Raw genomic sequence first — 23,908 nt, forward strand, 5'->3', positions numbered from 1 at the left:
CAATAAGACTGCCTGCATCTATGGAATTCATATTATCGTGGCCTAGGTTACTGAAAAAAAGGTGCTGGAAGGTATGCTGCGTGCCAGCTGATCCCGGACAAGACTGCCTTCCAGTAGGACCCAACAGGGCAGAGCCCGGTCTGTTCACTTGCTGCAGTGCATCTGAACCATTACAAGTTATGGTTCAGCTGAGCGCACCCATACCTCGGTTCTCCATGATCCCCCACCGTTTAACTTTTTCCCGCTCATTTTCGCAGCCACCATGAGCCAGCAAGCTCTGTAACACGTGACACTTCCAAGGGCTGCTGGGCTTCCTGAGGGCCAGGTGCCAGGCTGGGTTTGGTGCAGGCTGTGGAAGGAGGGGACCAGGGAAGCTTTCGCCACACGAGGCCGGATGACTCTTCCTGACTGCAGGAGTCACCCCTTTGGGTCCCTAGCAAGGAGAAGGCCTCATAAGGTAGGGCTGCTTTCCCCGTACCTCAGGCTCGAATAAACAGAGGACTCCAGCATGTGCTGTCAATCCAGCACCTTTCGAAAGCCCTAAATCCACTTCAGAGGATAGGAGCCAAGTACTGAACACAGAAGGCTAAGGTTTTAATATTTAAAGGAGACAATAAGTTTATGTGGAAAAAGTGGCTCTTCTGTCTTAGCTCTGCCAGCTGCTTGTTCTCAAGGAAAAATATAATAGTCCCCATGGAAGTCGTGGGTATTGAGAACTAAATAATAGTAATACCTAAAATCTTCAGTAGTTGGTGCCTTTTTTCCCCTTTTCTCTCATTTAAAAATAAAAGAGATTATGTGTGCCTGACATTGACATAAAGTCTGGAGAACTGACCCGTGAAGTAATTAGAAGAGGAATTCAGCCTCTTTTCTCCCCCCCCCCCCCAACCTTTCCCATCTCAAAGCCAGATCAGATGAAAGACGAGCTCTGTTTACTTCCTGATCTGTCTAATTTCAGTAACAAGGACCATCCCAACTTCATCTTCCTGCAGCTGCTAGAAGTGAAACTCAAGAGGCTGCCCCAGGCACTGCAGCACCTTCTCAGAACTGCTTGACCTTAATGGATTAGCTTTTCCCTGAGCAGGTGGCAATTTAACAAGAGGAGACAAACTTTTTACACTTAGGAGACCTCTGGTGAAAGGCATCAAATATCAGAAGGTTGAAACAGAGCAAAGAGACTTCTGATGCCTTCCCACCTTAACCCTGCACCACCTTAACCCCCTTGCTATGCACATGTTACAGCTTTCCTGTTAGGGTCCTAAGACCATTTATTAAGGAATCAAAGTAAAACTGGCCTTATTTTTTTAACATGTCACACCCTCACAAATCCTATTGAATTAAAGGAGAGAAATTGGTGCTTTGAATTTCAGGCTGCTTGCATCTGACTGTCTGAATAGGGAGTTATGAGTATTACTTTAGGCTCTTCATTTTGCAAGTATGCGCTGCAGTAAATATGTCACAGTAAAAGCAATAATAAAAGTATCTTTTTGCTTATGAAGATGTAACTCTACCAAACAATTTGCAATTTAAAACCACAGTGCCAAATGCCTTTCACTGTATGCTTTCAGTAGATAGAAAAGTAGAACAAATTGCTAAATTTGTCTTAAAAAAAAGTATTACTGGTTATTGTCTCTTCAGTTACACACACAAGCCCTAGCAACAGACAAGATTCTACTTTGTTTGAGTGTGTTTTCCACTGTCTGCTATGATCTGTTTGTTTAAGGATTTATCATAATAATTACAAGTCAAAATTGTCAAATAGAGATGTCCAAAATCTGATAGCCAGGTGTCAGTTACCATATCAAAACCTAAAGACAGAGATATTTTTTCTGAGGCTTCTCAGTAGTAGGTATGCATTTCCAAAGGAGCTCAGCACCTGCAGCTCCCACCACAATGGCTTACAAGATCAGATTGTGTATGTTTTGAAATACAACAGTGCCGTGTATTATAACATTTTCCAATCAGCAGCTAAGAAACGTGAGATTAGTTTTTACCACAATGTGAAGGAACATTTCAAGGAGACAGGCAAGAGGGTTAAAAAAGATCTGTTAAAATAGAACGATAAAATGTCTTGTTATAAATAAACCTGCTACTTTCTGAATAGTTTGTTCTTGTCATCCATCTGTGGAAATACTATATATATATACGTACATGTATATGCTTACATATTCATTTTTCGATGTGTGTGTGTCTATACAAATATATATATTTTTACATATGCATGTATGTGCAAATATAGTGCTATAAAACATTTATTTCTGGGTTCCACTAATTTATGTACCTCTGTATCAGTGGAATATGCTTTGTGCATTTTAAAGTTGTCATGTCAAATAATTTCAGTGGAAAGTACTGACATACTGCAGCCCTTTATTCACTCTAAAACCTGCAGCCATTCAAGATCAAGGGTGTTATCCCTATAAGAAAATAAAGTCTGAGAAGCACTGCTTCTAGGAACACGTTCCTGTGTTTGTCCAGTGGCATCCAACTTCTCTGAAGGTATTCTCAGTATTGTCCTATCCCTGAAGAACTGCATAGCCATATACCATTCATGACTATTAAAAGTACAATTACACTTTTCACCACAGCAGGGTTCATCTGTATTTCCAGACATGAATGTCAGCTATTTTAGCTGAAACTGTCCCCTGACTAGTACCTCACATACTCATATAGTATTTGCATGGCTTTTTGAATGCATCAGAATTGTAAAGCTGTGTGTGTGTTCTATAAGCTCATTTGTGAAGCTTTTTAGGAAGGGTGAAGTCTCCAGGGCAATATATGAGGAGAAGCAGTTGGCAGGAAAAAAGATCAGCAAGGATGAGATCAGTGGATTTCAAGCCCAGCTTGGTGGGGGCCCTTAGTCAGCACTTGCTGATTCTGTGGCCAGGATGGTTTTGTGGCCAGTGAATGCATAACATTGCAGATATGCCCACATTAGAAAACCTCCCATCCTCTAGAGGAAGAAAGTGGGAAGCTGGTGCATCTACTGCCCAATGTTCTCCAGTTCTTTTCAGCACTAGATAGTAAAGCTACTATGTAGCACAGAATATTCCAGATATTGCGTGCTCGGGGGGGGGGAAGACCCCATAAACACACTCAGACAGCAAACAACACAATATCTCTTTCAAAATAAAGAGAAATTCAAAAGATCTCTTTCCCTGAACCCAGCCGAATTTGCAACAAAGCAGTGGTTTCCTGTAAGTTGCCCAAGTTTCAAAACCATGCACAGAGTAACAAAGTAACAATGGCCAAGATTGCTTTGCCTTGAGTCATCCTGAATATTAACCAAACATACTCTCTTGAAATTATCCTGGGATAAAATACTATTTTAGGAAAGTAAGGAAATGTACATAACATATATGCAGTTCTGGTATAATTTTACCCACAGATTTCCTCTGTGCCTGTGAAATTGGACAAATTTTCGTTATGACAGACTAAGAAGCAACACTGGAGCTTAATTGATAATCAGCCAGTTTGCTGCTATCCTCCAAAATTTAAAATTGGGCAAGTTTTCATGCCTGTAGAATTTTCAAGGGCTAACCAATAACTTGTTTTTTTATTATTATTTTTAAACATCCACGGGTCTTAAAGAAGAAGAGATTACACCAGTGTAATAAAGTGAGAAGCATTCATTCTAATTTATTGCACGTATCTTTTGGCTGCATTGGAAATCTCATATGCATTTAGCAAGATGGATTTGGGGAAATCCTGAAAATTTCTGACAATCCCTTTGGTTTTGGGGTCTACAAACTAATTAATGGATTGCATCATCTCTACACTACTATAGGTAGATTTTTTATTTGTGACAGATACAATAAGGATAATTTCTTTCATTAACATTTAGTAATAATCTTTATTTAATAATTAATACAAATATAATTTAATACAGTAGAAATTAAAAGTATTCTTCATTTCTCTGTACTGTTTCAGGAAGCCTTGTCACAGGACAAATGATAGTAATTGCTTACAAAATATACATGTAAGTCAGATTATATACAGCCATTGGCTTTGTAATACCTCAGGGCTTCATCCTGTCAACAGTTTACTACTGTTTACTATTCTGAACACTTCATCTCAGTCCGATGAAAGAAACCAGTCAGATTTTGCCTATATCCCTGCATATTATAGCCTAAAACATCTGTGTTTATTTTTATTTGGTACTTTACATTGAACTTCATGCTAAATGTTGGTCAAATTTCACCCAGCAATCCTTCAACAGTCATTATTTAAAAAAAAATTATGGTATCAGTTTTATTGAATAAAACAATACATTAATCTCTCATAGTTAAACAAACTGTAAGCCTTTTCCCATGATAAGCCACACAGACATTTCCCACCAGCAAAAGCTCCGTCCACTAACACGTCACCTTATTAAGTGGGGCAGAAGTATTCCCTGAGTATCTCTGCAGTAGTAGTACATTTGCACTGCACAGCCTTGCGGTATTTATATTAGCACTGCAGGGAACTCATCCTTCTGCTGTGAGACTGCTGCATGTTTCAGAGGTCATCTCTTGGCCTAACCGAAACTTTCACCTTCAGCCAGAACCTTCAGTTAAGCCAAAGGCCTAAGACACTTAGTATACAATAAAGCTGTTTTGACATAGCGGTTAATAAGGACTGTATACATTTTCTTAAAATATAGTTTGGTACATAACCCATACTCCAGAATCACTGTACAATAACAATTCTGCTTTCCCAGTGATCTATAATTTTGGTAGAGGAAGGATATGATCATTTCATATGGCCAAATCTTAGCATAAAGAAAATTAAATATTACTGAACATTCATTCCAGAACTTAAAAGGAAAAATATTAGTACTTTTGCAGTCCTAATTTACAATCCTCATTGTTCTGTCTTATAGTCTCAAGACTACAGTATGTGACTACATATATAATATTAGGATGGGTCTTCCAGTGCAAGTGAGTACTTGCTGTCTTTAATGCTAATTATTAGGGTGCGTGTATACTGGAATATTTGTTTTTCTGCATAACCATTGGAGATCATGGCATTTTCAGTTCAGATACTTCCTACTCACAGATAATTTCTAGATTGTGGCTTGCTTTTTAGTTAAAAAACAGGAAAGGAGTGGCAAAGACCACTAAATCTAAAAAAAAAAAAAAAAACAAAAAACAGCTTTTTCATCTTCCTTACTCAACAGTTCCACAAGACTGAAACATCAAAGAAATATAAGGAAAAGATGAAGAACATCTAGCTGAAAAAAGAAAAAGACCTTCCTTTAACTATCCCCTTAACAGGTGTTCTGTTTTCTAACTTTAAACTCAAATTTTCAACATTTGCTAACATGCAAATTTGGTACTAAAATAAAGGAACTTCTGCTGTAAGGTTATTTGTTGATAGGTCTAAATTTCTCAGGCACCTTGGATTTCCGACATTTCCATAACTCTTACTGTTTGGAACAAAGGAAAAAAACCAGAAAAGTTACTGGGAGTCCATTATAAGGAAGTATCAGCTCTGAAGTGAAAAAGAGATTGGCTATTTTGGGGGCATTTTTTCAAGACACTTGACCACATTGTATACAGTTCAAATGCTGCAGAACAGGTTCTTAAAATAAGTGTCTGTAGGGAAAAGGCCTGACTTGTGGAAGAAATCAGAGAGCTAGCAAAAACTTTTTTAAAAAACTCTCTCCTCACTTTGGGAAAGATCCGTATTGTGACATGAGCTGCTGTTTGGAGCTCCTACATCTTACACCCAATTTGCACAGCTGTCCTGCTTAAAAAAAGAATAGCCATCTGTGTGATGTTGCTAAGGAACTTGGTCCCATGCCTACCGAAGTCAGAAAATACCTGCTTTGACTACTGTGTACTTTATCAGTAGGCCTGTGGTGCACCATGGATCAAGATGATCAAACTTGTAGATGCAATTCTCTGAGCTTGAAAAGAAAACATATCTCCTGAAATTTTTAATCCTCAAGGTCTCTATTTGCGTGAGTATTTTTACAAGGTACTAGCTGTATAGATGATGCAAAACACATCTAGTCAAGTTTCAAAATTTTTTACAAAACTTGATGATTTGATATTTCTCCAAAGGAAACACAAACATTATGGGACTTTTCATTCATGTGTGTATCAGGCCTCAAAATCCGGCAGCTAGAAATACTATCTGCTTTAAATCTCAGGACATTTTTGGTTGTTTGACATGTTTAGAGAGGTAAGCTACTCACTTTTTTTTTTTTTTTTCATTCTGGTACTTCTAGACAATGTTCAAATATCTTCATGACTTTCTGCCTCCCTAAATTCCCTCCAAAGTTCCAATTGTCTATAATATTCTGCTTTACTTCCTGTCCTTAGCTAATGTATAATGGTGCACCACATTCTGTTGAACAGCTGCTGAATTTATCCTTATCTCTGTTTATCGAGAGAAAATGTCAGTTCTCTATACTGGATTTGGTGCCGATCACATCCTCACATTAAGACATAGGGATCAGATTGCTCATTGCCAAAACTTTAGCTGGGCAATTTGTACTGCCTAAAGATCTGGTCTTCTTCATTGCATCTAGTTTTTTCCTTTTTTTTGGAAAGCACTTCTGGAAAAAATTGAAGGGTGCCTATCGCTATGCTAATGAGATTGAAACACCTTCAGGACTCATTTTTCCCCTTTCTCTTTTTTAAAAATTTCTCTTTTGGTTTAAATTCAACTTGTCTAAGGCTTCTGAGTACACAGTGAAACTTCTTTTAAAGAGATTTTGCTTGCCTTGGGTTTCTCAGACTCTCTACTCCATCTCTGACTCATTCCACGTGGGCGTATTTGCAAAATTCTTAGGCTCACCCTGTCTTTGATTGACATTGCTATTGTTTCCTTGCTATTTTTATCTACCTTGTCAGGGCTAGTAAGTACAGTGCAGCATGTCAATTCCTAGTCAATTTTTCATCAATGTTATGCAGCTTGAAGGTTTTAGTGATATCTTTAAAGCTGCTTAGTTGATCTGTATGTGGAAGCTTCAATAAATGCTGTTTGTATTAGAAATGGTAAATTTGAAAGATTTCTATTCTTCACTCTTTGCTACCTCGCCAGCAGTAAGGTGCTCTGCAGAATTTTAGCGTATGCCTACACACATCATTTACACTTGTTTATTTATTGGTATTCTCATGATTTCTCATAGAAGAGCCTGGATATATGAGGAGGACAGTTCTATTACGAAGGCCCTGAAGCCTGGGAAGGTGGCAGGGATTGTGTATGAAAAGAAAAGGATGGAATAATAAAACTGCGTCTGTGCCACAACTTTCATGTATAACCTCCTGCAAATCAATCAGTCTTTCCATCCCTGCAGTCCATGCCTGTAGCTGGAGATTCATCATACACTTCTCTGAATTGCAGAGCTCAGTTAATGCCTGATGTAGTGGTGGAACACGAGCAAAGTTCAAACAAATCCTGAGGGAGAACCTGAAAAGTGGGGTTAACCTCTATTCTGCTGCTGTCATCAAAAATGGACCTGTAAATATATAGGCTACTATTATGTTTAATTAACTCTTGAAGGCTCCAGGCACTGGCCCAAAACCAGCTTCCACCTCTGCAGGCTTTGAAGTGCTGGAGGAAGCGTGTCCTATGGTAGCATAATCAATTTATTTTCACTAGGTGAGAGGACTTTAATGAAGGAAAGGATGATCAATGGATGTTTGCCAGCATGCTTGGCTTTGCTTCACGAATATTCTCACTGCTGGCATCAAACCAAGCCAAAGGATTCATTTATCCACCCAAATGCTCCTTACTCATGATAGAAGGTGAAACAAGAAGGTAGAATGAGCTGAACAGATCACATTTCCTTAGCTCGTCCAACCCACAGTTACTTTCCTATTCCATTCCCTAGTTTACAAGTCTCAGCAAAATTTCACCTTTTTTTTGGTAGGGATTCTGAATTCTCTTTATTGTCCATTGCACCTCCATACCTACTTGCATTTGGTTCTTGCACAGCCTTGCAAGTAGTTGCAAGATTTTGTGCAAAGAACAGAGCTGCCATATGTAACCTATGGAATCAGTTCCATGGACTAGTCTAAAAGATTTCAATAAGCACTTGCCGAAATTTCTGCTTGGACAGCTCTTTTGTGCAGTCAGATAGCCTCAATCAGCTGCTGATTGCAGCTTCAGCTCTATTGCCTGCTTATACACGGAGACCTTCCTATTAGACAGTTTTATGTTGTTGGCACATGGACCAAATGCTGGAGCAAATCTCTTCCAACTGATCATGCTACACTTAACAACTTCCGCTCCTTGATTACTGAGGAAATCATTAGAAAAAGAAAGTGTGTAGATCTTTCATCGTGCCTGCCTTGACTTAAGGGAGGTCAGGAATGGTACAGGGAGGAGAGTTTTGGTCAGTCATTTAGCTTTCTTAAAATCTCTTATTCCACTATTTTCTCTATCTTGCTTATTGTCTGCTACCTAATTACTTCCATATCAAGTTTTTTAAGTCAGCATACAACCTCCCACAGGCTGCAAAGACTTTGTACAAATCTGCCTCTGGAAGCTGCAGTTGTGAGACCTTTTTTGCTTTCTCCTTTCAGAAACCTGTAGTATTTCACTTTCAGAAAGATTCATTACTGCTAAGATTTTTATCCACACCTAATGTATTCTACTCTTGCCCCACTGATGTTAACGAAACTACACAGGATGCTCAGGTTCACTACAAACACAAGTCTTTGCTGAAGCTAGCCCATAATGTGCTCATTTGTGGTCATCACTAAAACATTTGAAACTGTGATAACTGGAAAGGTCATTTCAGTTATTTAGTATTGTGACTTTGTCATTTGTAGTTTATGAAGTGAAAATCAGTTTTAAAAATAATTGTGTTTTATATGGAATGAAGAGGCCTCCTTACCTTCAGTAGTGAAAATTTATTTCTCATACCTGCAATACAACATGATGTTTCTATTCTTTAGATCAGATTTTTGAAGCAGAGAAACACCAGTTTCTGTAACTATATTTAAAGCTGTACAGAAACATGAATTAGTTAGAAAAATGTATGGACAGTGGGAGTTTGTGTTATTGTGGAAATGACAGTGATTTTTAAACTGCACAGAATGGGGAAAAAAATCTCTTTGACAAAGACTCAGGCCAGTCTCCTATGTCATGCTGAATTTAGACATCCTAATGTTGGAAGAGGCAAATATGAAAACAGTTATAATCAATGCCCACTTCTAATGGATTTAATATCCAGATAACAGCATTTATTGGGCCAAATAAATAGGCTTTAGAACGGTATTTTAAAATATATTTCTGTTCAGCGCCTAGTGCCTTTGTCTTCAGCTTATGTGTGTAGGCAAAGGCTCTGTTTCCTCAGGGCTTTTTCAGGTATTAGAACCTAATCTTGTATGTGCAGTTTTGTGCTCAATATTCAATTCAGGCACAACCAGGAGATCTAATATTTGGATGTTACAATAATCTTTATATATGCAAATCAAGTAGCCTGATAGCTAAATGCCAACAATTGTATTTGTAACTGATGATACCCACACTCCTTCAGGCTAAGACTGATAGGTCAAACCTCTAGGCTAACATTTTCAAAAGCTTAGGGATTTGTATGCATAATTCCCAGAATAGTAAACTGGGCACCCAGATCCTTTAGCCAACTTCAAGGATATTAGCTTTTCCCAAAATGTCTTCAATTTCTTCCTTGCTCTACCAGTGTGGAGAATAAGTGGACACTTTTTGGAAACAATACCTCTGAAAGAATGATCATTTTAACTAAAAAGCATATTTAAACAAATGAACATGACTGACCAGAGAAAGAAGCAAAAGTTGCTCTCAGATCTTAAAGTAAGGAAAGAGACTGATCCTGAGGAAAAAGAAATGACAGAATAAGGCTTATAGAGTTCTTTCAAACTGCCACATATAAGCTAAATATGATGATCTGCCTTATGACCCTAGAAGACTTCCAGTAGTTACAGGGGGAGTGCATCTTCTGTTTCTTTTCCCAATAGCAGTTTTCCAGTAGCTTGGATAATGTCCTATCAATGAGGAATTTTTTTATGACTTTGGCTATTGCATATTCCTTTTTATTTCATATTTTCTATGCCATGTAATTTGGGCCTTGTACACAGTGTTAATACATGCAATAATTATAATTCTCCTTGACTGCATCATATTTAAAGGTGTAAGTGTCTCAATCCATCTCCTTGAGGCAGATTACCCAGGAGACAACCCGCACATTACAGATGGAGCTGCTCTGATCCCATTAACTGAACACTGAGGAGAGCATTTGAATCACAGACTCCAGAGCCTAGTGAAACCCTGATCTCATTAAAAGGAAAGCTGGCAAGACTGTACCACTGGGGTGCCACTTTGGGTGTACCTTTGAACTTCAAGCAGAATCCAACAGGTAAGCTTTGAGTGCAGATGGGACTGAGACATTGGGATGAGGTCCCTCATACCATATCCACCTGCACTTGTGAACTTCTGATCCTTACTACCAGACACCTCTCAGCAATTTCTAAAGGTGCCAGGGGGTTCAACCCACCAAAGCGAGGCACAGAAGGAAAATGAAAGAGCAGACGACTCAAAACCAAGTGGATTAATTAAATAATCTATATATTTACCAGTGATAATTCTACAGTAAAAAGCCTCTGGGGTTAGATATTTTATAGGGATTTTAATTCCTTAATTTGGAAGGCTTGGAACCCTAGGGATTGTTACTCTTTTTGTTTTTTAAGTGATTTTGTGGAACTGTTGTGGTGCAGGCTTTGTCTTTTGGGCTGTTTGCTGTCAATACAAACATCTGTCAAGGACAAGCTGTAAGACAGTCCCATTGCATATACATCGCATTGCCATATTACATCATGTAGTTCTTCAATTTTGTAGTGCTTAATGGTCTAGGGGTACACACACTGATCTGGAGAATTAGGAAATCTGGATTATATTTGGGCCTTTATCAATAATATCTCTTTTTCCATAACTAAGGTAAGGTAAGAGACTGTTGCTTACCAACTTTTGCAATTTGTTGTGTGATCTGCTATGGGCAAAATATTCTCTGCAAGAATTAAATATTGAGCATTACTAGGTTCATGTGTTAATTCTGGAGGTGGGTCAATACATTGCACCTATGCATTGAGCAACACTATTTCGGAAGATAAACAGAAAAATCAAAACAATATAGATCCCCCTTCTCCCCCTTCTCCTTTGTCCAAAATGATCTGCTTAAAAAAATTTCCCTCCCGACTTTTCTTCATCATCATCATTAAACACAAGCTCAAATATATTTTCTTTTTCCTTACTTCACTCCCTCACCTTTCTCATTCTCCCGCCCCCACACACACCTGTACTGTACATTTAAAAATGAGGGCCCGATTTCCTATTTGGCTGGTAGACTTTTCCAAAGTGTGGCTTACTGGAATTGTAAAATACTGCAAGCAGATGCAGAGGCATAAACCTCCTAATTCTCTTGTAAGGAACATGGAAAGGTTCGAGAAGAAAATCTCAGTGAATCAGCTCTTACAGTAGGTTTGTAAACTGTGTTCAAACTTCAGATGGCTTTTTCTGTATGGAGAAAATGGCACTAGTGATTTTGAAGGTTAAAGATACTGTTGCATTACATGTGAATCTCGACCCTCAGGAAGCTCAGGCTTTTGTTGTTATGATGCCCCTGCTAGCTGTCCTCTCAAACAGGGCTTGTGCCTTCCAACACAATGAAGAGAAATCAGAAACTGATATTTCTAAAACCTGTCACAAAAATCCTTCAAAAAATCAACCAGTTTTTCTTTCTTCTTTTTTCTTTTTTTTTTCTTTTTTCTTTTTTGGATAAAAAATGCAGAGGTCTTTCTACACTGAAAGGGAGTAGGGATGCAGCGTTATTTTTCACTTTTGGGCACCCTTGGAGAAGAGCAAAAACAAACGCAAACTAAACGACTAAACTACATGAGAGTTAAACTCACCTTAGGGAAAAAGGGAAACAGAAGCTAGAAGCAATATTTGCTCTAAGCAGTGATGTGCTACAGATAAGACTGTTTTGTCCCATCCTCTGATTAGTGGTCTGTCCTTGAGTGTTCCTGCAGGAGGGAAGGGGGAGAAATCAGCCAATTAAGTAACTCTTCTGCCATTTAAGTTAGAAAACTTTTACACGGCCAAGGTGAGGTGGAAGCACCAGGGCAGTGCTGTTCAGAAAGCTGATAATACCATGTTGCTGCAAGAGAGAATATCTTTTTGATTTATCCAAAGGGCCCATATTTCCTGTAAGAATGGGTCAGATGGATCGCTGTGAGGGTAGGGGAAATGGCTTCTTCCCAGAGCAAACTACTGAGCCTACTCAGGGCAGGAGAGGATCCAGAGATGGAGGCTGGAGAGTTGCAGGGGTGGCCGGAGAGCTGCTAGCTGAGCCCCAGAAAGGACAGGAAGACCTTCCCAGGAGAGAGGAGATCAGGCAGGTTTTGCTGCCTGATACTGACTCACTGCAACTCAAACATGAAAATAACAATCTGTCTGCAAGGTCAGAGTGGGCAAGGCTGGAGTTGTATATAAACCTTTTCCCACCTTTTTTTTAAAAAAAAGCCTGTTACATATCTTTGCATTTCTTTTTTTAAAAGCTTCTATTTTCACTTGGAAATTGGATATTTTGGATATTTTTCTTGGATTTGGACATTTTTCTCTGTCTTCTTTAAGCATCTCATTCAAAGAGTAGAGCCAGCTCAGCTGCAGCACAGTTGTGTTTTCCTGGGAATAGGTAGATATCTTTTCTTTAAAAATATACTCTCTTTTGACAGGAACATCACTGTATTATTATATAACAAGAGTCAGGGCTAGCAGACCCTGCAGAACATGTCAGTGTGTTGGCATACTTTAAAAATACCTACCAGTTGGCTAAATCTGGTTCCTTTCAGGAGCAAAAATTATTCTTACGGAGGAGTATTTTATAAAAGGCAGGGATAAGTCGCTGCTCACAGCAATGTTTTAGCCTTTATCCACAGTGTCTATCTGTGTGGGAGAGAGCTGAGGCAAAGAAAACATCCCAAATTTCCCCCTACTTTGGTTGCAAAATTTTAGAAAGAGGCTGCTTAGACTCACCCTTAGCATGTCAGTAGCCCTGGGATGTCCCTATCTGCATAATGGGTTGTTTTATTCGTTTTTTCTCAGGGAGCCACTGCAGAGCTGAATGAGAACAATGTATGTTACTCTGCTCTTCTTCCTACCCAAACCTATCTTGCAGTTTAGAGAAAGTCGCAGCATCTTCCCTGAGGTCTTCAGAGGCCACAGAGCAGAGCTGCTGTGCAGCTGACATCATCTGCGTGTGGTAGGGTAGAGTTTTAAGGAAGGAGGGTAGTTGCCTTTATGCAACAGAACGGACAATCCAGGCCAATTAATAACATGCATTCTTTGTACAGCATGAAAGCCGCTTCTCTGCAAAGAGTATTGTTTGTTTTCTTTCATGTCTTCTTGGCTGTCAAATGCAGACTTCTTCTGCCCCTTCTCTCTCATCACCAGCTCCCACTCAGTGTGCCTCCTTAGCATGCTCTGTGATGGTGACACACACTCCATTGAACACTGCTGGAGTCTGAAATTCCCCAGCACGAGACAAAAAAACAGCCTTTTTATTTTCCTTTTTTTGCTTTTTTGTCTAACTTCCCAGACTGACATGCTGTAAAATAAAATAAACAAGAATTTTGAAACTTACGTTGATCAACATTGGTGTGGTATGCAGCAAATATGTTGTGAAACAAATGCTTTGAATTAGGACAAATGCAAAGGCTTAGGGCTGATTAATAGCTACTGCAGTCAAAGACTTCTGAGATTTTTCTTTCTTTCTTTCTTTCTGTTTTTTTTGTGCTGTGGACCAGGATAGAATTTCAAACATATTAATTAAAATAGTGTGCATGTTTGTTTCTGAACCATTAAGTGAAGGAAAGTAAGTGCTAGAACAAGCCAAGAAATACTTTTGGATATTCTATCACAAAGAAATCAAAGCAAGAGTACCACAATCATCCTCTGAACTAACTGGTCTGTAGGAGCGGATAACTTTGAAGACAGGGAGGAATGGAAGACTGATAAAATAAGGTTAGTTTCATTTGTTAGTCATGCACCAATATTTGATTGATGGATTGATTCAGTTTGACTAATGAAAAGTTATATCAGCCCTGTGCTGCATCAAGATACAAACATGTCCCATCTGGTAAAAATTTTCATCTGCACAAAATAATTAATCTCAAGGTGAATGAATAGGATCCCTGCAACAACAGGGAGCATTCCTCACTATACAAATGATGAGTTCATCTTTGAGGTTGTGAATTTTTGCACATGTATTTGAGATATACTGATAATTTTTTATCAAACTACCCATTTGAAATGGGTTGTACAGTGATTCTTTTTATCTCCTTGTTGGACTGGAATTCCATATGATGAAGATAGATATAACAACAGAAATTTATTTAGCCACTATTCTCTATTCACACACAGTTACTCAGAGATAAGGAATTGGCTGGCACTCAGAAATATCATCTGCCCTCGTGAGCTGGTAACTAACTAATTACCTGACAAAGCAATCTGGCAATTACAAAGGAAAAGGTCTCTTGTCATCTAATTTATAGAGAGGGAGAAGTACCCAGCTACCTCAGTGGCTGCAGGAGTAAGGTGGGATGACAGCTTGTATGGAGGAATTCATACAATTCTATATGCAAGAGGAAAAGGCAAGATCCTAATGCCTTAAAAGATTCATTAAATGCTTGAGAATGGGGAGGAAACTCAGCTAAACGAATGCATATACTTATTTCAGTATTTCCTTTATCTCTGTTTGTCTTTCACTCTTAGTATAGGCTAATGGCATAAAAGGTCTTTGAAAGGCTGTTGTGTTACATGCTTCAGCTCTAAGTGTCTGCAAAGAGGTGAACTACAAACCAGAGCCTTACAAAGCTGGTGAAAAATGATGGGCTTAGGCATCCGGGTTACAGTGAGGGAGCAGCACCTACTCACACTTCCACACTTGGCCACGCTTCCAGGTAGTACTCACCATCTCATGTTGTATGTTCCAACAGACAGACCAAAGGGCCCAAAGAAAAACAGTACTGGAACATGTTCAGGTCAAGAGAAGCATAAGAGCATGCTTGTCCAGTGTGGTGAGACCCAAAACACTATAGATTGGAAAGTGTTTGGTAAGGGACAGTTATTAGGTCTCCCCTTTTCCTAATGTTGACATCCATCGCAGGGGTCTCTCCATCTAGTTTCTCTTTCGTATGGAGCAGAAGCAGATACTTAGATGTCCTCTGGAATTCCTTGAGCTCTAATTCAGGGCTGAAGATCCATGCTGGGGAGGGGAGAAGATTCCTCTGAAGCTGTTCTGCAAGGCATGCCTGGGAAAAATATCTTCAGTCCTGTCTACATGGTGCTGCTCTGTCTGGGAAGCTCTCTGAGAGCTCACAGCAGTAAGAAATCTACCTTTTGCCTCCCTTGGGAGAAGAGTCCAGGAACAAAGTTACTGCCTGTTTCAAATTGATGGTAGGGAGAGAGGCAGAAGTTTCTAAAGATGCATCCAGAAATTGTATTGTTAATGCTTCATCTCTTCGGGTCACGTGATTGTGAAAAGCATTCAGGCTTCACGGTTTATTTTTTTTAAAGCATTACCTTGTCGTGGTTGAAAAGACAAGTTGGAAATCGGAACAGAAGGCTGTAAAACACAAGGAAGACAATGGAAAATCCTGGAATTGTTGGCTTGCTGGTTTTCGACCCCCTGATCTAGGTAAAGGAGTAGGGGCTGATTCAGGAGTGTTTCTCTTCAGCAGTAGTGGCAGCTTCCTCTAGAGGACTTCTGCAACAAGCACTAGCAGTGACTCTGATTATGTCTATAGCTATAGTTCCCTTTCTACTGTGATATAGTTTTGCTTCATATCAATAATGCGTGAATGATCAGGAAATTCAGAGATGTTCCAAAGCCAATAGAACCCTGTGGCACCAGATTTAACTTCACCACATTAAACTGTTTAAGTGCAGATCAACTGCTGCCTGAGAATCCACCACTTTGCTTCTGGTCACTTCTGGAGACCAGATGAAGAACTGCAAAAATCAAGGCCTTGCAAATCGGAGCTTGCTCTTGGAAAAGTCTCAGCCACACAGTACACAACTCCATCACCACCAGATTGACTTTGTCACATGCGCCAGCCTTTCTGGTTCAAAGTCCCAAACACTGAGCATTTTAAATCGCTCAACACCATATTGTCAGAACAGTGGAAAACAACCTATGATTATTCCAATGCTTAAAACACCATGTTGGATCTCTGTAAGTAAAGAGATCAAATTGATAATGAGATCTCAAGTGGCACTTGAGGAAGTTACAATCTTATTGTAACACCAAAGGTTTCTGCGTTTTAATTGGTATGTGCATAAAGCTGGCTTATGGTTGTTGGTTTCTTAAACCTTTCCTTTATAAACAAATGGTATGCTGCATTTTTTGTTGTTGTGAAAACTGATTCTGCTAATTCTAGTCTTTTGTTCCATGAACCTTTGAGCTGGCACTGCAATTACTAACTAGACTAATTTTTCCAGTAACAATTAGTAATCAGGTTGCAAGAAATTACAGTGTCCTAATCAGTTCCCACACATACACTTTTTCTCCACTGTTTTTGAAGTGTGCTTGCAAATACAGGGTTTTGCTTTCTAAGCTATGAAAGCATTTTTAAAAGTTCAAATATACTTAATCCATAAAACTAATTTATGGCTGTGCAAGTAGGAGAAACAAAGGTTACCAATTAATGGCCTGAGTTATTCAAAAATGACTGAGGTAGGCACTTTTCCTCTTGATTTTTGATGACTTTTCACATGCAAATGTCGGCCTACATTGTACACGAGCTTACAAAAAGTAGACTCAGGCAGATATGGAAATCCTTGCCCAGTACTGTAAAGAGAAGTTTAATATGCACTCTGACTAAACTGTAATGCTGTAGTAACCTAAGCTACATCTGTTATGTGTGCACACACAGAGCAGATGTAGTTTAGGTTACCACAGCATTAAAGTCATGTGAATGTTTGTGAAAAGCCTTGAGAAAAATTCTAGGCCTAGTAAAGTAAATGTCAAAACTTTCCACTGACTTTGGATAAGAAACAGGTTTACACTGCCTTATTATCTTTAACAACTGGCACTACAATTGTTTGATAGACAGAGATCTGTTTTATTTAATCAGTAGCATTACTTCACCCACCTGAAGTGGTAGTTTGTTTCTTTTTAATTTTTTCTTTAAACAGGGTTACTCTTCCCTGTGACACCCATTAAATATATTGTTGGCATATGAGACCCTATTTAGTAAAACACCTACATGAGTGTTTAATGTCAAACAAAGCTCCCTGAAGCTCATTTGCTGAATATCAATCAATTGAAAAAACAGTTTATAACACATATCTAAGGATTTGGCTGGATTGTGGCCTTAACTATTTGTAATAAGATACGGGCACAATGATGTGTTTTATGTTTTCTTAAAAATCGCTGCAAAGAGTTTGAGTAGTATGATTCAACAGAGATGTTAAGAAAGAATCATCCTGGGGAACACACATTTTGTAAAAAATTTCCATGGGAGGACTGTTGTGGGAAGTCTGTGTCACCAGTGCCCTTTCAGTGCTTATTTTGTATACAAAAGCATGGTAGTTACACTGAAGAGGAGTCAACGATAAGACATGTCCCAAAATGGGAAAATAAATGCCTGTTAACAGGTTTTTCTAGATGTACTCAGGAAGAAGCTCTGTGGTCCCAATGAGTGGGTTAAGGTCTCTCAAAGCATAGCTTTTTATGGGAAAAATATTGAAGATGCTATCCTTGATCTGGTAACACAAGCTTGATTTTATCTGTGTAAATATATAGCTTTATTAGGTACACTTACCTGTAGATCACAGCCCAGGAAAGGGAGGGGGAAAGGGGTGCTTATTCACAGCTTTAAAAGAAACCCTTATAAAGTTTTTATCGCATTATATTCAGGGAGGTATTATCTGTTGCCCACAAGGTTCAGTGAAGACTAGCTGAGCTTCTTCAACTGGTTGTTTTTTCTTTCTTTCTTTTTTGCTTTTTTTTTCTTCTATGCTTTACTAAAAAAAATTACAAATATTCTGGATGGGCTGAAGCTTCACAAGGAGAATAATAGGCATAATAACTGTATCATACAGTTAGAGAGGAAAGGCGGCATGCTGGGTATATCTGTCTCCCTATAGATGCTGTTCCATTTTTATTCAAGTGGAAATTGCAAGAGTTGTGTAGATGGGTCCTCTGAAGATCTCTGAATCAAGCCAATTTTAATTAATCTTATCAATCATCTCAGAATAATCAAATTAATGAAAAAAATGTGGTTGACTCTTTGATTCCAGCAGCAGCTACATTTTATCATATGAAAAAATGGCTTTTCCCTTTGTATTTTAAATGACTGAAATTTGAAAAATAGATTTGTTAACTTCATAAAGGGCAGTAAATGTTATTACAAAAGTGGTTGGTTAACTTGTCACTGTTCTGTTCTGAGGCTTGGAGTAACACCCGCAATGGGATTATTGATATAAATAGCGTCTTTTAGGAGGAGGAAGGCAACATGTTCCTTTGCAGCGGTTCATTTATTAAATCCTCAAGTAATCTTCACCCTTTCAAAAGATGGGAGCTCCCTGAAAATAAAGAGTATATTAATGAGGGAGATATAACTCATCGAGCTTGGAGATATTATATCACTCTTTAGGATATAACTATGGATTTTTGATGGAGTCAGGTGCATGATGAAGAGTCCTGGTAGCTGCGTGGTACTCTGCAAAAGAAATGGGAGTAGCTAGCCCATCTGCTAACTGCAATTTAATAGCTTGACTTCTGGCACATAGTTGGCAGAAAAAGTGACAAGCACTGCTTTATACACTGAACAATGTGCACTCTACACTAGTTCCATTTTATTTAGAGACTAAAATCCTTGGGGCAAGGTATCTTTCTGTGCTGTGTTTGTCAAGTACTTCGCACAGTGGGGTTCTGGTTTGTGACTAGATGTGTTTTTACGCTGTACAGAGATGCCCAGGCCAGTAGCATGTGGGCTCCTGCTGGGAGCAGGGGCAGCCCAGCTATAGCAGTGTAGCACTGTGCCTGTATCACTACAAAAGTGTCAACTTCTCATGTGCCTCTGACAAGCACCACTTGCTAGCTAGGGTGCTGTGCTGTGCCAGTGCTGCTGCACAGCTTTGAGATCCACACCTGCGCAGCTGTGCGGCATGGAGCTGGGCCACGTAGGTCTCCACTAGCCCAGGCACCTCTGCACCGTGGTTCATAGCCCAGTACAGAGCCGCACTTCTCTCCATGGCGCTGCAGCACTGCTAATAAACAGAGTCCTGCAGACACCTCTTTCTGTGACTTGGACTCCAAGGACGTTTGCAGAAGTCGGTCCTCTTCCTGCCGGACTCTTGCAAGCCTTCACAGATCTCCTGCCAGTTCGAGACCTGATACCACCATGTGCCTGATTCTGCTAAACTCTCAGGCATGGAAATAGTGTCAGGGATTTCATCAGGCTAGCTCACTTATATACTTATAACTAGGATCAGGTGCTCTTTTGCAAGCAAGCCTGAACACTCTGTGCTTTAAAGGGTATTGCTGAAACTGGTTTCAGTGGGATTGAATGGTCTTTAGAATGTCTGGGTTAAGATGTCTTCTGCTGGCTCTGTCTTTAATATTGCCTGTCTGAACAAGTTTAGCAGAAGATACCGGTTGTTTCTGTAAGAATTTGCCCCAATTTGTTTAGGTACTTTGAGATCTGCAGTGTTTATAAGGATTTGCTGGTGTCCTACAGATCCAGGGAGTGATGGTTCCGCTCCCTGAATATGTGTTTCAGGGCTGACCTGCACATTTGCAGTGGAAACATCCTGGATTTTCCATCTACCTCTCTGTTGTGAGGATGCTCCCATTCCAGCATTTCACTAAAAAGCAACGTATTATAATACCATGAAGTATCACTCTGCCCACCACCCCTTGGGCAGTGGGATTGCAGTGCAAGGAGCTGTGAGCAAGGATCTTCCTCCACCCCTCTGTCCCCACTGATCTGCTTCTGTTGGAGCTGGGACCTGTGTTTGTGGGACATCACCATGTGCACTATTGCACACAGTGCAGTAGTGCAAGATCCCATAGGGCTTTCAGCATATCTTTCTTCAGTCTTACTTAGCTCTATATCTCAGCTTCTTTCTACAGACAGAGGTGTTGCACATTGTCAACATGGGGGAGATTTTCAAAGTAATAGGGGTACTCAGAGGTTTAAATGACACTGGCTTTCATATGAGGGAATGTTATCTCAGAGGCCAGATTTTTAAAACCACTGAAGTAATCCAAGATATCAATGCATACAGCTGTTACATGTCCTCATGGACCTCCTCTTTTTTCTGCTCAGCATGCTTGTCCTTGGTTTGGGGATGTTTGGCAGCTGGGGCAATGCAGTTAAAACAGGTGACAGTGAAGTGTCTTTCTTGATTCTAAATGGTGATACCAATGTTATGCCATTCTAATAGTACATCAGATTTCATGGCATCAGTCTTGTGCCCCACTCTGTGTTTTCTGGCCTTAATGTTTTTCTGCATTTGCTCCCAACCATCCCCATTATCTTTCCATTACTTGCCCTAGAGCTGGGAGGTTGCTACCTGCGCAGTTTCTCCCCAGTAAGAAGAGGGAGAGGAGAGGCTGGAAATAAGCATTTTCCCCTTCTCTCTGAACAGTGCCTCATCTGTGCCAAATATGAGCAACTGACAAGTTGCAGAGAGAGTGGGTCAGGGAAGGGGACTGTGCTAGGGTAAGAAATCCTTTGTCACAAGGGACTTAGACAGAGAAGGCGGTCTAAGTACCTGGTAACACATTGCTATATATAGTGAAGCATGTAAGAACTCTGTATCTATTTTTTTCTTTTCTTGAACTATTTTCTTTTCTAAAGAACTCTAATGTAGTTTTGAAACCCAGTGTCACATAAATATCAAACAAAAGTAAAATAAATATTTTTACCATTTCCAATCATTCTAATTGAATGTGTGGTCTGTGTATAGAACTGTAATTCTGTCCAGAGGCTGTTTGTCAAGTCATGTTTTTATTGTAATTACCTGATTTGTTCAGCTTTAATCATATTTACTTTTCAAGGTCAGCTGTCCTGCTCTGAAATGGTTAGTGCAGGCTGTGAGAATACACAACACTCATAGGGAGAAAAGCAAAGAGCATACAAGCTCTTTTAATTTGGTCTTCACAGCAAAAGAGGTAATGTTTTCCTTCACTTCTTAGTATTTCATATTTCCTCATCAATACTATTTATTATTTGTTCCAGAATAACTCTTAGAAGTGCTGCTTGTGACTGGGATCAAGTGCATATTGTGCTGTATACATTCATAGTCATACCTCAAAGACTTCATAATACAAAGCAGCAAAAAAAAGGACTGGACGAAAGGAGTATCATTCTCCTCCTATAACTGATGTATCATTGAAGCAACAGAAATGTGTGCTTTAGCCTCCCAACTCTACTCCACACAGTAATCACAGATTTGTTTGTTCACAGGAGCACTTAAGTGAGCAAATCATATTCAGTCCTCCTGTCCTGGTGAAACAAATGCTGAAAAATGCCAAGCCTCCCAATGCCAAAATCGTTTCTATGTACTGGAAGATGACAAGCAAGCCTTAAAAGGGCACTTAGAAGTAATCAAATACATATACAATATGGGCTTCTAAAGTTGCTCTGAGATTTATTTCATGTTTGTAGTTTAATGATGTCCTGAAGTTACCTGTTCAAAAATGCACATTTGTTTTTTGAAGAGAAAAATAAACCTGTTTCCCTGGGAAGATGAGAGGTATTATCCCTCTATATCAAACACAGTTGCAGGTTTAGAGCTAAACTTTGTGGCTCAAACCATCAGCATTTGGATGCCCTGCAGGGTAGAGCTTTATGATTCAACTTCCACATGTTATGGAGGAGAGAGATCAGCTTGAATCTTCCTTTTTAAAATGAAACCTAAAAAAAAATAGACTGGTTAGCTCATTATTTTCTCTGTTCAGCGGTCCTGCTAGTTTTTAAACTTTGGGTATTGAAAACCCTGTTGCAATGAAAGGCTATAACTATGTGGAGGGTTCTGGGGCACCAGACCCTGTTTTTTTTCCATGCAACAACCATTTTGTGTGCAGCCTGCTGATTAACCGTGCTAGAATGTAAATCCGTCAGAGGGAAAAACACAAATAACAAAATAAGCTAACACATAAAAAGAGCAGTAGATTTTAAATACACAATTATTTTTAAAGTCTTCATGTTCCTTACAGTTTGAAAGGAAAGTTGATATATTCATAAGCGCTAACCCTAAGTCCATGCTGCATGCTCAAGCATAAATTCTGTTATCAGTGGGATCTACTGCAATTCTCAGAAGAAGGAAAGTTGCTGAGTACTAACATTGTTGGCAGCTTCTTGTTGGATACAAGCACTTACCTAGAGCTCACCTAAGGGTAAAGGCTTTTGTAATTCTTTCTTGACTTCATTTTCTGGATTATCTTCCTTTCCCATACCCTAACCATACTGAGTATCTGTTTTTAAGTTATTGCTTCTAAAAATGTTGGATTTCTATATTAAATTCTTCTCTAGGATCTGAGTACAATAATTTTGCCAAGTAAATAATATATATTGCTTCATTTTTGTACTAGGCTTTTTTCCCTCCAAATGATGTTGGTTTAGGATAAAATTTATAGTTGGCCACTATGCTACTTACTGGGATAGTGGCAAACATGGAAATGGAAAAAACTCACCTGTTTGTTCTTCCAAACTGGGTAACATGGGATTAATCACTCTTCTACCCACCTTAGAAATAGCTGAATTAAATTTTGCTCTGTTTATCTTTGACTGCACTATTCAGGTGAGTCTTCATTTCTGGAAACTTAAAAAATGTTACCATAATGTCTCCATTTCTGGACTTGCCTCATGGACGCACTGTTCAAGGGGATATGATTACCAGTTTCTTTTCTAATGGGATTCTTAGAGCGCTGGAATAAGTTATTTTGTATATCATCAGTTTGTATTAGCAAAGCTGGAGAGAGAAAATTACACCACGTCAGCTTATGTAAAGTGTATTATATTCATGTAATTGTTGGCACACCTTAATGACATCAAAACGTAATTTAAAAAATGAGATAAACTGTGTGAAACAGTGAACATTACATCCAATGCAGGGCTTAAACTTGTTCCCCCAGGTACTGACCTTGACTCTCTGGAGCAGCTTGAGGTCTATTGGCTCAGCAGTTCCTGCACCACAAGGCATCCAACCTTCTGTTGTCTCCAAAGGTGACTAAAGCAACCCTGAAAGACGTATTAATAAGGGAAATCATGTAAATAAGGTGGATAGAGGATATATTGATTCATCTCAGCGGTGGTCTCTTCCTGCAGAGGCAAAATGTACTCTGCCCAATCATTGGCTCTTCTGCCTTCCATTAAACATTGTATATAACCAACTATTTGCACAAAATGGAGATCAAGCTTGAATTATCCTATGACTGGAATATTAAGCAGCTATATAAAGAAATCCTTTGCTTAGTGGCATTTTACTATTAGCCTAAGGATGCAATGAGGGGATACCAGTAGGTGAGTCCATAAAAAACAGAGTTTATCCACAGAAATAAGTCTTTTTCATTTAAAACAATATGAGAAAGGAATGTTTAAACTACACTTAAAGAAATGAAGGTATTCTAATTAGAGCTGAGGGAATAATGGATTTTTTAATTCATTATCTGAATCAAGGAGGAAGATAAATGTTTTTTAAACACTTCCTTTTTTCAGTAAAATCCATTTGCTAAATTTGACCTGTATCCACTGATAGTGCAAATAGTGACAGTGCTACCAGCAATTCAGTTTTCAATAGATAAATTTTTCATCCTCAAATCTGATCCAGTTCCACATTTTTACATGCAAATAAGCAGAGGCTTTCTTCATGTCCAACAGTTCATTTGTCTTCAGCTGTAACTGCTTTTTTAAAAAGGCCTCTG

General features: G+C 39.1%; 1 long non-coding RNA gene across 1 annotated transcript; it reads right to left on the minus strand.

Annotated features, from left to right (window-relative positions):
* Positions 1–21,610: 21,610 nt before the first annotated feature.
* LOC135327339 (uncharacterized) lies at positions 21,611–23,221 on the minus strand. The gene is made up of 2 exons (XR_010387452.1): positions 23,128–23,221; positions 21,611–21,899 (listed from the first exon to the last, which is right to left on the minus strand). It is a non-coding gene; the product is annotated as an uncharacterized LOC135327339 (long non-coding RNA).
* Positions 23,222–23,908: the final 687 nt, after the last annotated feature.

This window comes from Dromaius novaehollandiae, chromosome 2 (assembly GCF_036370855.1).
Source record: "Dromaius novaehollandiae isolate bDroNov1 chromosome 2, bDroNov1.hap1, whole genome shotgun sequence".
NCBI classification, from domain to species: domain Eukaryota; kingdom Metazoa; phylum Chordata; class Aves; order Casuariiformes; family Dromaiidae; genus Dromaius; species Dromaius novaehollandiae.